General features: G+C 33.8%; 4 long non-coding RNA genes across 6 annotated transcripts; all 4 read right to left on the reverse strand.

Annotated features, from left to right (window-relative positions):
* Nucleotides 1–1,475: 1,475 nt before the first annotated feature.
* LOC110894865 lies at nucleotides 1,476–3,448 on the reverse strand. Its single transcript, XR_002566779.2, has 2 exons — nucleotides 3,187–3,448; nucleotides 1,476–2,293 (listed from the first exon to the last, which is right to left on the reverse strand). It is a non-coding gene; the product is annotated as an uncharacterized LOC110894865 (long non-coding RNA).
* A 793-nt stretch (nucleotides 3,449–4,241) lies between these two features.
* On the reverse strand, nucleotides 4,242–5,953 carry LOC118487193. 2 transcript variants are annotated; one of them, XR_004880711.1, is made up of 5 exons: nucleotides 5,773–5,953; nucleotides 5,189–5,244; nucleotides 4,996–5,055; nucleotides 4,598–4,915; nucleotides 4,242–4,504 (listed from the first exon to the last, which is right to left on the reverse strand). It is a non-coding gene; the product is annotated as an uncharacterized LOC118487193 (long non-coding RNA). The 2 variants fall into 2 exon arrangements; XR_004880710.1 differs by having other exon boundaries at nucleotides 5,189–5,280.
* Nucleotides 5,954–7,002: 1,049 nt separating this feature from the next.
* On the reverse strand, nucleotides 7,003–9,196 carry LOC118487194. 2 transcript variants are annotated; one of them, XR_004880714.1, is made up of 4 exons: nucleotides 9,139–9,196; nucleotides 8,784–8,908; nucleotides 8,611–8,671; nucleotides 7,003–7,068 (listed from the first exon to the last, which is right to left on the reverse strand). It is a non-coding gene; the product is annotated as an uncharacterized LOC118487194 (long non-coding RNA). The 2 variants fall into 2 exon arrangements; XR_004880712.1 differs by lacking the exon at nucleotides 9,139–9,196 and having other exon boundaries at nucleotides 8,784–9,093.
* A 38-nt stretch (nucleotides 9,197–9,234) lies between these two features.
* LOC118487195 lies at nucleotides 9,235–10,804 on the reverse strand. The gene is made up of 5 exons (XR_004880715.1): nucleotides 10,588–10,804; nucleotides 10,060–10,219; nucleotides 9,819–9,847; nucleotides 9,474–9,524; nucleotides 9,235–9,244 (listed from the first exon to the last, which is right to left on the reverse strand). It is a non-coding gene; the product is annotated as an uncharacterized LOC118487195 (long non-coding RNA).
* Nucleotides 10,805–12,571: the final 1,767 nt, after the last annotated feature.

Here is a 12,571-nt window from a genome sequence, read left to right on the forward strand (position 1 = left end):
CATCACATTTTATTATCTCAACACTTTTTACTGCTTTCTACAAAAAATACATAATCAATGCCATCACTAGGTATCACTTTTACAGGTTTCAACAAAATAAACATAAATTTTAAATATGTTTACTTACAGGTGATTCAAGGTGTTGCTGCTCTTTCTCTTCTTTGGTTTTGGGATCCTACTTTTCAACTCGGTAAGCCATCAATACGAAAGATAAAAAAACATTATAAAGTATTAATGGTAGCTAAATGTGTAGAACTGAAAAAAAGTTACTTTTGAATATGTTTACTTACTGGTAATTCAAGGTGTTGCTGCTCTTTCTCTTCTTCGATTTTGGGATCATATTTTTCAACTTGGAAAGTTGGCTCCATCTTAAAATACAAAAGGTAAAAATAGTTATATAGTATAAATGGTAGCTAAATGTGCAGAAATGAAGAAACTTACGTTTGGCTGCATTTCTTTTCTGATAATAAGCATTCAGGAGCAATTTTGTTGAAAGAAGGTATGGTTTATTTTTTAAGTTATTTGCATGTTTATATAGATGCTTTTAGGGACAGGTGGTGGCAGTAAAATGTTGCCACATGTACCACAAAATAACTTCTACTACCCATGTTCCATGTTTTTTTGGAACTTTTAAAACTAACTTAGAGAATTTGGAGGGAACAAAAATAACCGGGATGCAGTTAAAACTTTAAATATTTTGGTAACAGTTATTTACTTTGTACTTTTTAAATTAATATTTACTTTATACTTTTTTAATTTAATATGTAGAATCTGCATGTTTTATGTATACTGCTAAATAATTTATAGTTTTCAAAATAAGTATTTCGTAAAATAAGTTATCATTAGCTATTTTTAGTTTAAAAAGGATGGTTATGCCATTAAAGAAAAGATATTTACATTTTAGAAATCTGAATTTATAGCTTATTTTTCAGGTTTAAGATTTTAGAGCATTTTTAGAAGGGGACCTTCACATATCTGGAATCGTCTACGATTATAAATTTGTTTTATATTTTGATTTGTATAGTTTGTTTTATGTTTTGATTTGTATATCCTACAAAAGTGGGTCTGTCAAAAATTGTAATAATCACATGTGTTAATATGCAACTGCAAAACGGTTGCATGATCATGTGGAGAAGTCAACATCCTAAATTTTTGTAACTGCTCCTTCTAGAAGGTGAACAAAAAAAACCTCCCCTTCTTTTTCTGAATTATAAGGGTCAGGATTTAATTTCATCTTCATCCAATGGCTGAGATTGCATTTTGTTCCCTTTGACTTTAAGGGGAACATAAGAATATAGAATATGGTACCATATCGACATCTCCTTGTGAGCAAGTGATATGTCGATACCTGGTAACTAACACTCATCGTGGCTATCGTCTTTCTATCAGCATACACAAGTCAATCCATTAAATTGTCTTCTTGCTTGATGAGGAGCCCGTGCGGTATCATAACAATTACATGGTGAAAATTAATGAATCTCTAAAAGATGATAATGTATTAATCAAGATATAGAAGTTGATAACAATACTAAGGAAGTCATAATCATAATGTTAAAGGTTAATAAGACATTAACATAGTAAGGAGTCAAGTAGTCAAAGCAACATATTCTGAAACAGTAGCATAAACAGTGGCATAGAACATAGTGGCATAACTCAAATCATCTCATACTTGAATGCTTCTAGTTTTTGCTTGAATTTGTCCATCTTTTTTTTTTTGCAATCTTCTCCAACCTTCCCAATGACCGCATTATCTTCCATTCACCCACATAGCACATAATCAATCCAACCACCACCAACATTATAGCCCCACCAAGCACAGTAATAGAAACGACAACCCACTCATGCTTCCGACCCGCCACTATATAAGATGATGCCATAAAAGCCACCGAAGTGCAAACCACTTGTCTTTTTTGGCTTTCTTCTCACCTCTAATTCCCAACGTCATATGAATCACCACAACCGCTAAAGACGTATAAAGAGCCATCGCGTTGAAAAGATAGAAGATTTTGATTGACGTCAAGTCGGCCACTACCGCCAGCCCATCATCGTTGTACCCACCGGGAACCGTAAAAATAGCAGCAAGGGCGATGGCAGCTAACACCATTGCCTTGGTGACGGAGTTGGTTTGGTTTTTTCCTTGACGGTGGAGTTTTCTGACATTTTTTACCAATTGCGTGGACGTCGCTTTTGATTTGGGTCATAGTGCTTCTCAACTCGTCTCGTGGTTGGATCAGCTCGCTAGCTCGGACCGCACCATGGTGGGCCAGGCAGACACGTATGTCTGCTGATTGTTCTGATGGGAAAAAACATGTTGAAATGAACATAAATTGTTGATTACCACCATATGAAAAAAATACAATATGAAAACATGAAGAGCAGTAATTTAAAACTACATTGTGAAGTTGAAGTTTCAAGAAATTCAAGTGGAAATGCTTGTGAAAAGATGAATCAGGTTTCAATTGCTTATAATCTGTGGGTTCGATTCATTTATGTCCAAATATCATCTAATTAATACTTTTTGTTCTTTTGACAAGTTGATGAATTTAGGATCAATGTCGAACTTCTATTCTCAAACTAACACTAACCATCAATTCAACATGTTTATAACATACTTACATCTTTTTTTTCCTACTTAAGACAAGAAACAAATCAGCGAAAAGATTTTTTATCCAGCGGTCACAAGTTTTACCATTCAAGAAGAGGTAATTAACAACTAAAATGTCCAACATTCACTTTAAACAAAATAGTTTTATATTAAAAAAATACCAATTTTACATAACCCTTTCTTAGAAAGAAAAAAAAAACAAAATTGACAATTCACTTTCAAAGTGATCGTGTTTTGAGGCATAGCTAGCAATTCACTGTAAATACATTACTTTCTCCCAAAACATCGAATTTCCCCCAAAAATAAACACAAACAGAAAACAATTTGACAAACAGCAAATGTGAATAAAATCACAAAACCCTAATAATATTCTGATACAACAGTAACTAAAATTCTGTCCAGAAAACATCAATTTCTCCACCGGAAACACGCATATAAACCAAAGAATTCTATTCTAAAAACAGCAAAAGTGGAACAAAACCCTAGAAAATTACATATACATAACGGAATCAACATCAAATGCTTTGTGTGAGAAGATCATAACATTGTTTTTACGGGATGAGAAAGAAATAAAAACTTACTGTCGGTTAAAGTGTTTGCTCCGACTTAATTACGCCGGAATCAACAGCACCCCTTCCTTCAATAGCTAAAAATCAACCACAACCGTAGGATCTGTGTTTCTTGTGAGAGATTTGTGTTTCTTGAATAGGAATTGGATTTTTATGCAAAGACGTGACTGTGTGATATGTGTTTCAGTCAGAAAGTGAGATTCAGAAGTGTTGTTTTGGGTTTTTTGAAACCTAGCTCAAAGTGGAATGAATACAGAGGGATAAAGAGGGAAGGAAGGAAAAGGAAGATGAAGGGGAAAGAATACCTGCAGTAAGAAGATGAAAAAGAAATTTTGTCTTTATGGTTGACTTTCTATCCAGCCTTTATGCGTATGTTTTTGTTTGAGTTTTTTTTTTTAAATCAAAATTGTGAGAAATTAACACCTAAGATTAAATTAGGGTGGGGGTTGGATATGAGGACACCTGGCATACATAACTTTTCCTTTATTATATAGGAAGACTAGGTTATCACCCGGAAATTTTCCGGGTAGGAAAATTTAATTTACAACAAATAAAAGTATAAAAATAACACTTTTAACCTCAAAGGGGCTTCCTTTTGGATCTGCCAATCTAAAAACAAATTATGCAAATATGTTACAAATCAATCAGTTTCCATTGTTGTCTATCGTCTAATCCTATATAAAATTCTCTCTCACATATTCATTGCAATAAGTTAAAACTATTTTGAGTCTTATTTCTAGATTGAAAATACTAAATGAAATCACCAAGTGAGTTTCTATTTGACCAACCACATGTGGAGAGTGACATATGCTCAAAATGAAAGTGTAGTCTTTCTTTCTTCTAGATAACAACCGACATTTCTCCAAAAAGACCAACATTAATAAACCACAAAACTTATGTCATAACAAAGGCATTAGATGATTGTATCTCAAAGGAAGTACCAATTTGAAACCTAAATCTAGACCTTTTAGTACAAAGTATAAATTAATTCTTAGAGGCTTAATATAACTATGTATTATTATCGAGCTATCTATAATACTAACATGAACCTGTTCACACCTAAGCAATTTGAAATCACCAAATTCAATTGCATAAAAACCAAACATTACACCAATTTAAGAAACGCAAAGTATTAACAGGAACCTAATTATCAATTGAAACTCAAATAACATTATCCATCATCTCATTCTCAGTAATGTAATATAATTACTTGTTTTGGTGGTTGTCAAAACATTCATTCTATTCTCCTTCCAGCCAGCCAGCTGCTTGCTTGCAATTTGCACCTTCACCATCAATCATCTTTCACCATTCATTTGCCAACTCAATCTCCCTGTCACACCCCAACCGTTTTTATATATCTTCTTTCTTTTTCCTTTTTAATAATAATAAAAAAAAACAAAAACAAATGAATAATTGAATATACCTCCTCCAGGTTTGCCATCTTTCTCTTCTTTTTCAAACCTTCTTTTACTTTGTGTGTCCTTTTCCTCTTTTCTGTGTGCTTCTTCTGAACCGATCTCCCCACCAGTGACGGACGGCTGCTCCTTCAGTGCAAAACTTTTCGCCACGTGTCTCAAATGAAGCTTTTTCACAATGAATATACTCTTCAACTCCCCGCGATGCACGCTGTACGCCCTCACCCATGAGCACAATGCATTCTGCGCTCACTTCTTTATCTTCACCTATTTAAATAAATACGCTCCTTGCTTATCAAAATCAATTTGTTTCCATCTTTCACCGTCTGCAACCAAAAGATCAAACATGAACACTTTTCAAAAATTCAAAACAACATATATAATCACATAGACCTGTACAATGTACCATCATCATACTGAACCACTCTTGAAGGGGTAACCATAGAAGACTGAAGTCGAATAGTTACTATATAAACCATCCATGTTGCAAATTAGTAATTATATAAACCATCCAAGATAAAGTATATAATAAACACAAAAAAAAAAAGCAAATTTGAAAGCATGGTGCCAAAGTAAAGAATTGATGAAGTAGAACTCACATAAATCATAAATGAACCCATGGTGCCAAAGTAAAGAATTACTGAAAGAAGCAAATCTAAAATAAATGATCTGTTAGTTATCATTTGTCAACCTGATGAACACAAAGAAAAAAATAAATAAATGCATAATGGGATCTTGTGAGTATTCTAGTAACAGGTTCTCATGGTTACCAAAAAACAAAACCACCATATACATAATGAGAATACACACCCTAACCTAGTGGGCTTGACCTTTTTCCTTCAAAAATACACTTGGGTAGGGGGGGATCGAACCAGAACTCAATGGCCGTTTCCAATGTACTTCTGACTCTGAGGCTCAATTAAGCTATGACCCATTTACCACATGCATCAATAAATTGCATAGATCTTTAACCAAGATATTTTTTTATTACTTCTATTGACTTTTCGGTCAACTCTAACAAAAAAAAAGCCAACTTTTATTTTTGACCCTACATTCTTATAATATAAAACTCAAATCAACTTTTGGGCCATCATTAGTTCTCATTTTGGGTCTGTTTATAAAATTTAGAAGCCAAACCCAATTGTACATCTTCATATCAAGTTTAGAGCTATAAAAGTTGTACCTTATGATCCATAAGTTGTACCCATGCTGTAAACATTGATTCTTCACACTTTTCCATTCATGCAACATACATACTCCTCATTCCCTTGTTTTCAACAACCCAACTCACTAAACCATTGCATTGACCCACTTTTTTGAACGACGAAGAAATTCAAAAGTACGCCAACCATTACACATTTGGTATCTGGACGACGTCTATCTCACAACAACAGTCCAAAGGTCACCTTCGTCTGTTTTAAGAACAACAGACCAACAACATATCCATGTGGATCATTCTCCATAGTATTAGATGGTGTCAATGGCTGTAAATGTAATTAATATTAGTAAAATTTGAAATAAAGTTAAGACAATATATAAAAGTAATAACTAAAACTAATTTGTGTAACATGAAATACACCAGGTAAGACGTTGAAGCGTCCATAATAATATTGACAAATCCAGGAACCATTGCTGTTAACAAATGCAAACAATACATACTAATGAATTATTATAATGAATATTATTCATGGCATAATCACAAAATAACAATCAACGAACTAATACAATACATAATAATGTATTATTAGGCTAAATATCATAGATTGAATAATCACAAAATACAACTTAACAAATAAAGAGAATACATAATACAAAAATTAACAATCTGTACATAATTTTTACTACATTAGGCTTTAATCAAATTTGATAAAGTTCAACAATATACACAACATTTCAACTGAAAAACATGAATATTATGTAACAAATATATACCTGATAATTGCAAGTCGGATAAAAGTCTAACGCCCTTTCGAGTCCAATTCTCCATTAGCAAGTTGATCCAACTCAACATCATTTCACAATGCCAGATCATCATGATTAACTTTATTTAGTTAAAATCCTAACATGACATAAACACAAACTATATAAAATATTTAGACACCTATTAATCAATATTGAAACCTTATATTAACAACCCTACTGTTCAACTTGGTGACTTTATTAGTAAGTTACCCTTACTTTGTTTTCTTTACTTCATTTATCAAAAAAGTTACACTTACTTTGATAAGCACAACTGTTGAATGATGATCTGTTGGATTAAAGGGACCAAATTTTAAGTTGGTAAAAAGTCAATTTAAGATCGAAGACCATATATTTTTTTTCTTTTCATGGTAGCATATGCAACAACTTAAGCAATGGAAACAACATACCTCATTTCTCAACCGGCTCAATTGGAGCTTCGGGCTGACGTCACAAGAAAACCCCAGCACCCGTCAATTCTAGTTTCTTCCTAGAGCTTTGAAGAGAAACATCTCGCATACTGGACATTGGAATCAATCTTAGGGATATAGTAAAGCACACATATTTTACTGATGCTATGTTCTTCATGTGAACAAAACCATTACCTAACCACTTCTACCCGAATTCCATATTTTACATACTAATAGAAGACCCAGTCTTCTTTGGTAACTCCAAAAATAATGTCTGTGTGTGACTAATTACCAGAAATGCTAAGATTAAATTAGAAACTTAGTTACTCACTCCTTAGGGTGTAAGGGGTGCTCACCTAAGAGGTGAGTCCCCTCTCTTACGCCCAACCAATCCTCGTGTGCCACGTCAACTCCCCTCTTAAACTCCTCTAACACCCTAAATTGATGGCGGCACTCCCCTCTTAGGTGAAATGTTTTTTTTTTTTTAAAAAAAAAAAGAAAAGCATTGATTGGTCAAGCTCTCCCTCTCTCCTCCCCTCTCTTCGGTGAACCCCCATCCATTTCACTCCCCTCACCCACTCACCTAAGGGATGGCGGCGGTGTTCCCCTTAGGTGAATGGGGTCACCGAATGCATTCCACTCTTACACCCCGTACACCCTTAGCTTGTGATATTAAAGCATACACGATTACCAGAAATACATGGATTAGAAAACTTACTATTTTTTTCTAATTTTTAAGCATACATGTAATACATGTCATGGCAGACCCGAACCACCATACATTAGCATCAGGTATAATAGATCAAAATAGGTCAGTATATCAATAACTTAATCTAAATACATGAATATATGACTTAAACATAATGTCATTCAACTTATAGCTCTAGTAACTGAAGACGCCTTTTCACTGTGAATTACGGATGAGAAAATAGTATCGGGTACCGGTTCGAAACCGATATCAAATTTCCGAACGGACTTGATTTTTGGTACCGATTCGGTACCAACATTTTACGTTTTTGGTACCGGTTTTTACCTTCAAATACCGGTCCGTACCGGTTGGTGCCAAGCTCATCCCTTATGTGAATGTATCAAATACACCTGATAACCAACAACATTCAATTTTTTTAGTAAAAATCATATTTAATATCACAACGGTGTGGCTTTAAATTAGTGCTAAAAAAGGTATAAAAAGGTCGTATGTTTCACCTAAGTATAATTCCCATGTAGGCTAGGTTTCATCTCTTTAATTTGTATTGACCGAAAAAAATCTTATGGGTCAACCTTTTTAAGTATGCCCATTAAGTATGAGAGGTTATCTGATTCTTAATCAAACATGACTTGTCCACTTAAAAAATAGATCACCTGATTCACATAATGTTCATGTGGAATAACATAACTTTTCTTTCCAAGTAATTGGTTCCCTTTCGGGTTAATATATGTATTTCAACTAAACCAAATTTTCAACATGCCTCAAATGTTGTGAAATAACATGAAGAAATCAGTATTAAGTTCAAGTTTACTTCAATTGATAAAAAAATAAGTGCCTCTTTCAATACTCTCATCGTGTATAATAAATAAAAGATTAGCATGAACTGGTTTCACACTTTCACTAAAGAATACACAATGGATGCTGGGCATAAATAAAAGCATACCTCCACATTGGGAGATTGTAACAGAGACAACAGTTGCTGTGTAAATGATTCCACTTGCATCCTACAGGTACATTAAGAGAAAGATCAGTTTTAAATGAAGGAAAAAAAAGAATGAATGTGGCAAGAATTTTTTTTAATTAAAATTGGCATTGTGAACTGTATCATAAACAAACCTTTACACCACTGGGAAAAATTGAGTATCTTGACCATTAAAACCAGCAACCCCCATACGTCTATCTACGAACTAATTATCCAGCGAGTGATGCGATGGTTAACTATTGCTACAGCCACGACCTTTCTATAGAATCACAATGTAAGTTCGTTAACTACCCGATAAATACATGGTGGTTGAGATTAGCATCACTCATTAACGCATTCTCATTAGTCACGAACTTTTTTTTTAAAGCAAACACCATCTTTTTAAGCTAAAAAAGCTGGACATTTTTTTTCCTCAAATTGGAGCCAACAATTCAATTCTTCATGAAAACTCGTATACGCAAGAAAATTAAAAAAACTCAAAATGTGTACTCTTGCCAATAGTTTCGCCATCTTTTAACCTTCGGACCTCTGTTTTAGATGATTTTGGCGGTACAATCTCCACTATAATCCCCTCTTTTAGTTTTCCTTCCCACATCTGGGAAAAAACAAAAGTAAAAATCAATACTTAGATCTTTATCAAATTTGATCCGTTTTATTCAATTAAATAAGGTTTCAAAAGTATCAACTGTAACAAATATCCTTTAGAAATCATATAAAACAAAAACTATTAAATAAATAAAGTCGAGCATTCTTCATAATCAATATATATTATAATTAATCAAAAGGCACCAAGAATGGCAGTGAATAAAATCTGACAATCTTACAATAAACTCTTGAATTGCAAAGAACTTGTCTCCAAATCTATCATATTTTACCTAAAACAAACATGTAAATTTGTGTTAGTAAAGGAAAGACACTCTAGTCAACCCACAATCAAGAACAAAGGCATGAATAAAAAAGGTTGAAACATTAAAATAAATGAATAAGACTTATGAACAATTAAAATAACCAATATACAATCGTCAATTCCAGTGTTGTAATCGGTCCTCTCATGGTTAAATAAGACTTAAGAACGATTAAAATAACCAATATACAATCAAACTACGCAACAATTTAGTACCAAAATCAGACTACGTCAATTCCAAATGGAATTAGGATTTGATGATTACCTTCATCGCAAAACCAAGTAGATGCCGACCTGCAATTTGTGAAAAAAAATATAACATATTAACAAAACCATTAACAATTAGCCAAAAAATTATTTATTACATGATTGAAGAATAGAATGGCGAAGGCATGTTAAAATCCCTCATTACGATATAATCGAGTATACATCTATAGAAAATACAAACAAAATCTATTAGATGAACATACTAATTTGAATAATATGTGAGAATTTCGAAATCATACCGTGTTTTGCACAGCAGCGTTGTTGAATGAGGCGAATGAGTAATTAGGTTAATTAAGGAGTTTATGTAGTCGGGTCAAAATCCGGGTATGGTAAAACAATAACAATGAGAGTGAAGTGTCAGCTTTATGTGGTGGTGGAACCCTAGCCGCCGCCCTGTGCCTTGAACCACAACCATCAAAAGTAAAATCAAATCAATGAAAACAATTAATCAAAAATCCTAATCTTAACAAAAAAATTTGATGGAGAGGAATCGAACGGTAAGATAAACATCAAAAGTAAAATCAAATCAATGAAAACAATTGATAAAAAACAAACCCTAGTCTGAACAAATCAATGTAATAAATCTGGAAAAAAAAGCCATAACTGAAACTAATTCGTAAAAAAACGAAATCTGAATAAAAATAAATCCTAATCAAACCCGAAAATGTGAAATGGATTATGAAGACATCAAACTACATATATGAAGAAACTAATGAGAAAGAACAACCAACGTTTAAGAAACCAAGAGAGAACGATTAAGTAGATACCTGTTTAGATCGAAGAACACACCAGATTTTAGGCAAGATTGATGGAATCAGAATCGCTTTTTGATAGTTAGGGTTTCAATTACAAATAGCGATTGATATACTCATCAATTCTATAACATAGCAAGCAACATGCAAAACAATGAACCAAAAATTTCTTGATGAAGAAGGTGAAGTTAGGGTTTCAATAGAGATGGTGTCACGAAGAAGAATCCTCAAATTTCTTAATGAAGAATATGAAATAGGAGATGATGTCGGCAGAGCAGTGGCATCAATTGTTGGAGGAGGAAATTAGGGTTAGGAATGGCAAAGGAAAAGAGACTATATATTCGGGTGACTCAAATCCAGATTCTGACCCGAAAAAAGAAACGGATCCCGCGTGCAAAAGAAAAAGGGAGTATTTAGAGTTGTTTCCCTCCCAAAATCACATTCTACTCAAGCAATGGTTGCCACATCATCAATTTGGCTTCACCATTCAAGGACAAATAGCCCAAATCATCTCCTTTATTAATATATATAGATTAGAATTTTTTTTTGTTTAATCTATATATTCACCATCTCTCGTTCCATATTTCCGTGCTGATTTTTTTTAATTATATCCTTTTGTAAATCAGGAATTGATGTGCTGAAAATGGGTCAAATAAAACTAACTAAATTACCCTAATTCTAGACTCTCTAAGCTTTAAATTTATAAAACTAAGACTCAACCTAAACCCTAAACCACACAATCGGCAAGTGAACCGATCAATGTAGTAAAGCTAAAGTAAGTCCGAGTGTCGAACCCACGAGACTCTACTAATTACGCTACGACTCTATCTAGACTTAAACTAACACGACACACTAAATTGTTTATTGATTTGGGGGGGGGTTTCTAAAAATCCTAAAATTATAATTAAAATTAAACTAAATTAACTAGACGAACGGACGGACACGGCACGAACTCACACGAAAACCGAACTCAAAGATGATGAAGGAACTACCTAGACAGGAATCCTGATTGCTTTTAGTATTGATTATAAATGGAAGTTGTCTGCTATGGAACCGGGATCTTGGGATTCTCACCCCTCGGGAAATCTAAGGACCCCTAATCCTTCTCAAGAGCGCGCTAAGATCCCCTAAAGGCTGTTAATTTACCGGTTATTAGACTCCTTTACAAGACATCTAAATGGGTTTATAAAAGTATCCTACAAGGCTCACTCCCTTACGAGACCTAAACCTAGGATAGGTTTGTTTTCTCAGCTAGACTTGCTAGACAGCAGCCAAAAGGTTAACTTCCTAAGAAGGACCCACCTTGCGGTTTAATCACTTAGACCTAGCAATAATCTCGCACCTTACAGCTATTGATGATTAGTAGAACACTTGATTTTATAAGATTACCAATTATTACTACTAAGGTTACTTACTAGATTTTCACCCTAAAGGATCTAAGGTTTATTATGTGATATAGACACTCACCAAAACCTGAAACCCTAGCCCGATTCTATTCCGTGATAAAGACCGTCACCAAGATTCGAACGAAGCAATAATCAGTATTCAAATAACATCAAGCACGCAAACACATCTAACTGATAGAACAAACCGTTTACAACTTATAAACAATCCATAGCTTCCATAAATCCAAAAATAATCAAAACTTAAGCAATCATTCAACCATGTCTAGGTAGTAACAGAAATTTAGCCAATAATCATGTCTAAAAACATAGTGTCAATCATGGTCAAAACAGAATTCATCATCAAATAACAAGACACAAACGAAAACAAGAGAAACAAGATTATAAAACCCGTGAACTCCAATCCCGTGTGCTTCTGTGCTTCAACAATGATTCCCAGCAGTCCCGAGCCTTCAAACGCCTGAGAACAGCCTCTATGATCGCCTAAAGTTCGTCCAAATTCGTAATTGGGATGATAATCACGGCTGTTGATGATGATCTCCTTTTATAATCCCCAAAAACCCTACAAACTGATGCTGTTTAAAGTCGGTTTACGT

This window comes from Helianthus annuus, chromosome 2, assembly GCF_002127325.2.
Source record: "Helianthus annuus cultivar XRQ/B chromosome 2, HanXRQr2.0-SUNRISE, whole genome shotgun sequence".
NCBI classification, from domain to species: Eukaryota; Viridiplantae; Streptophyta; class Magnoliopsida; order Asterales; family Asteraceae; genus Helianthus; species Helianthus annuus.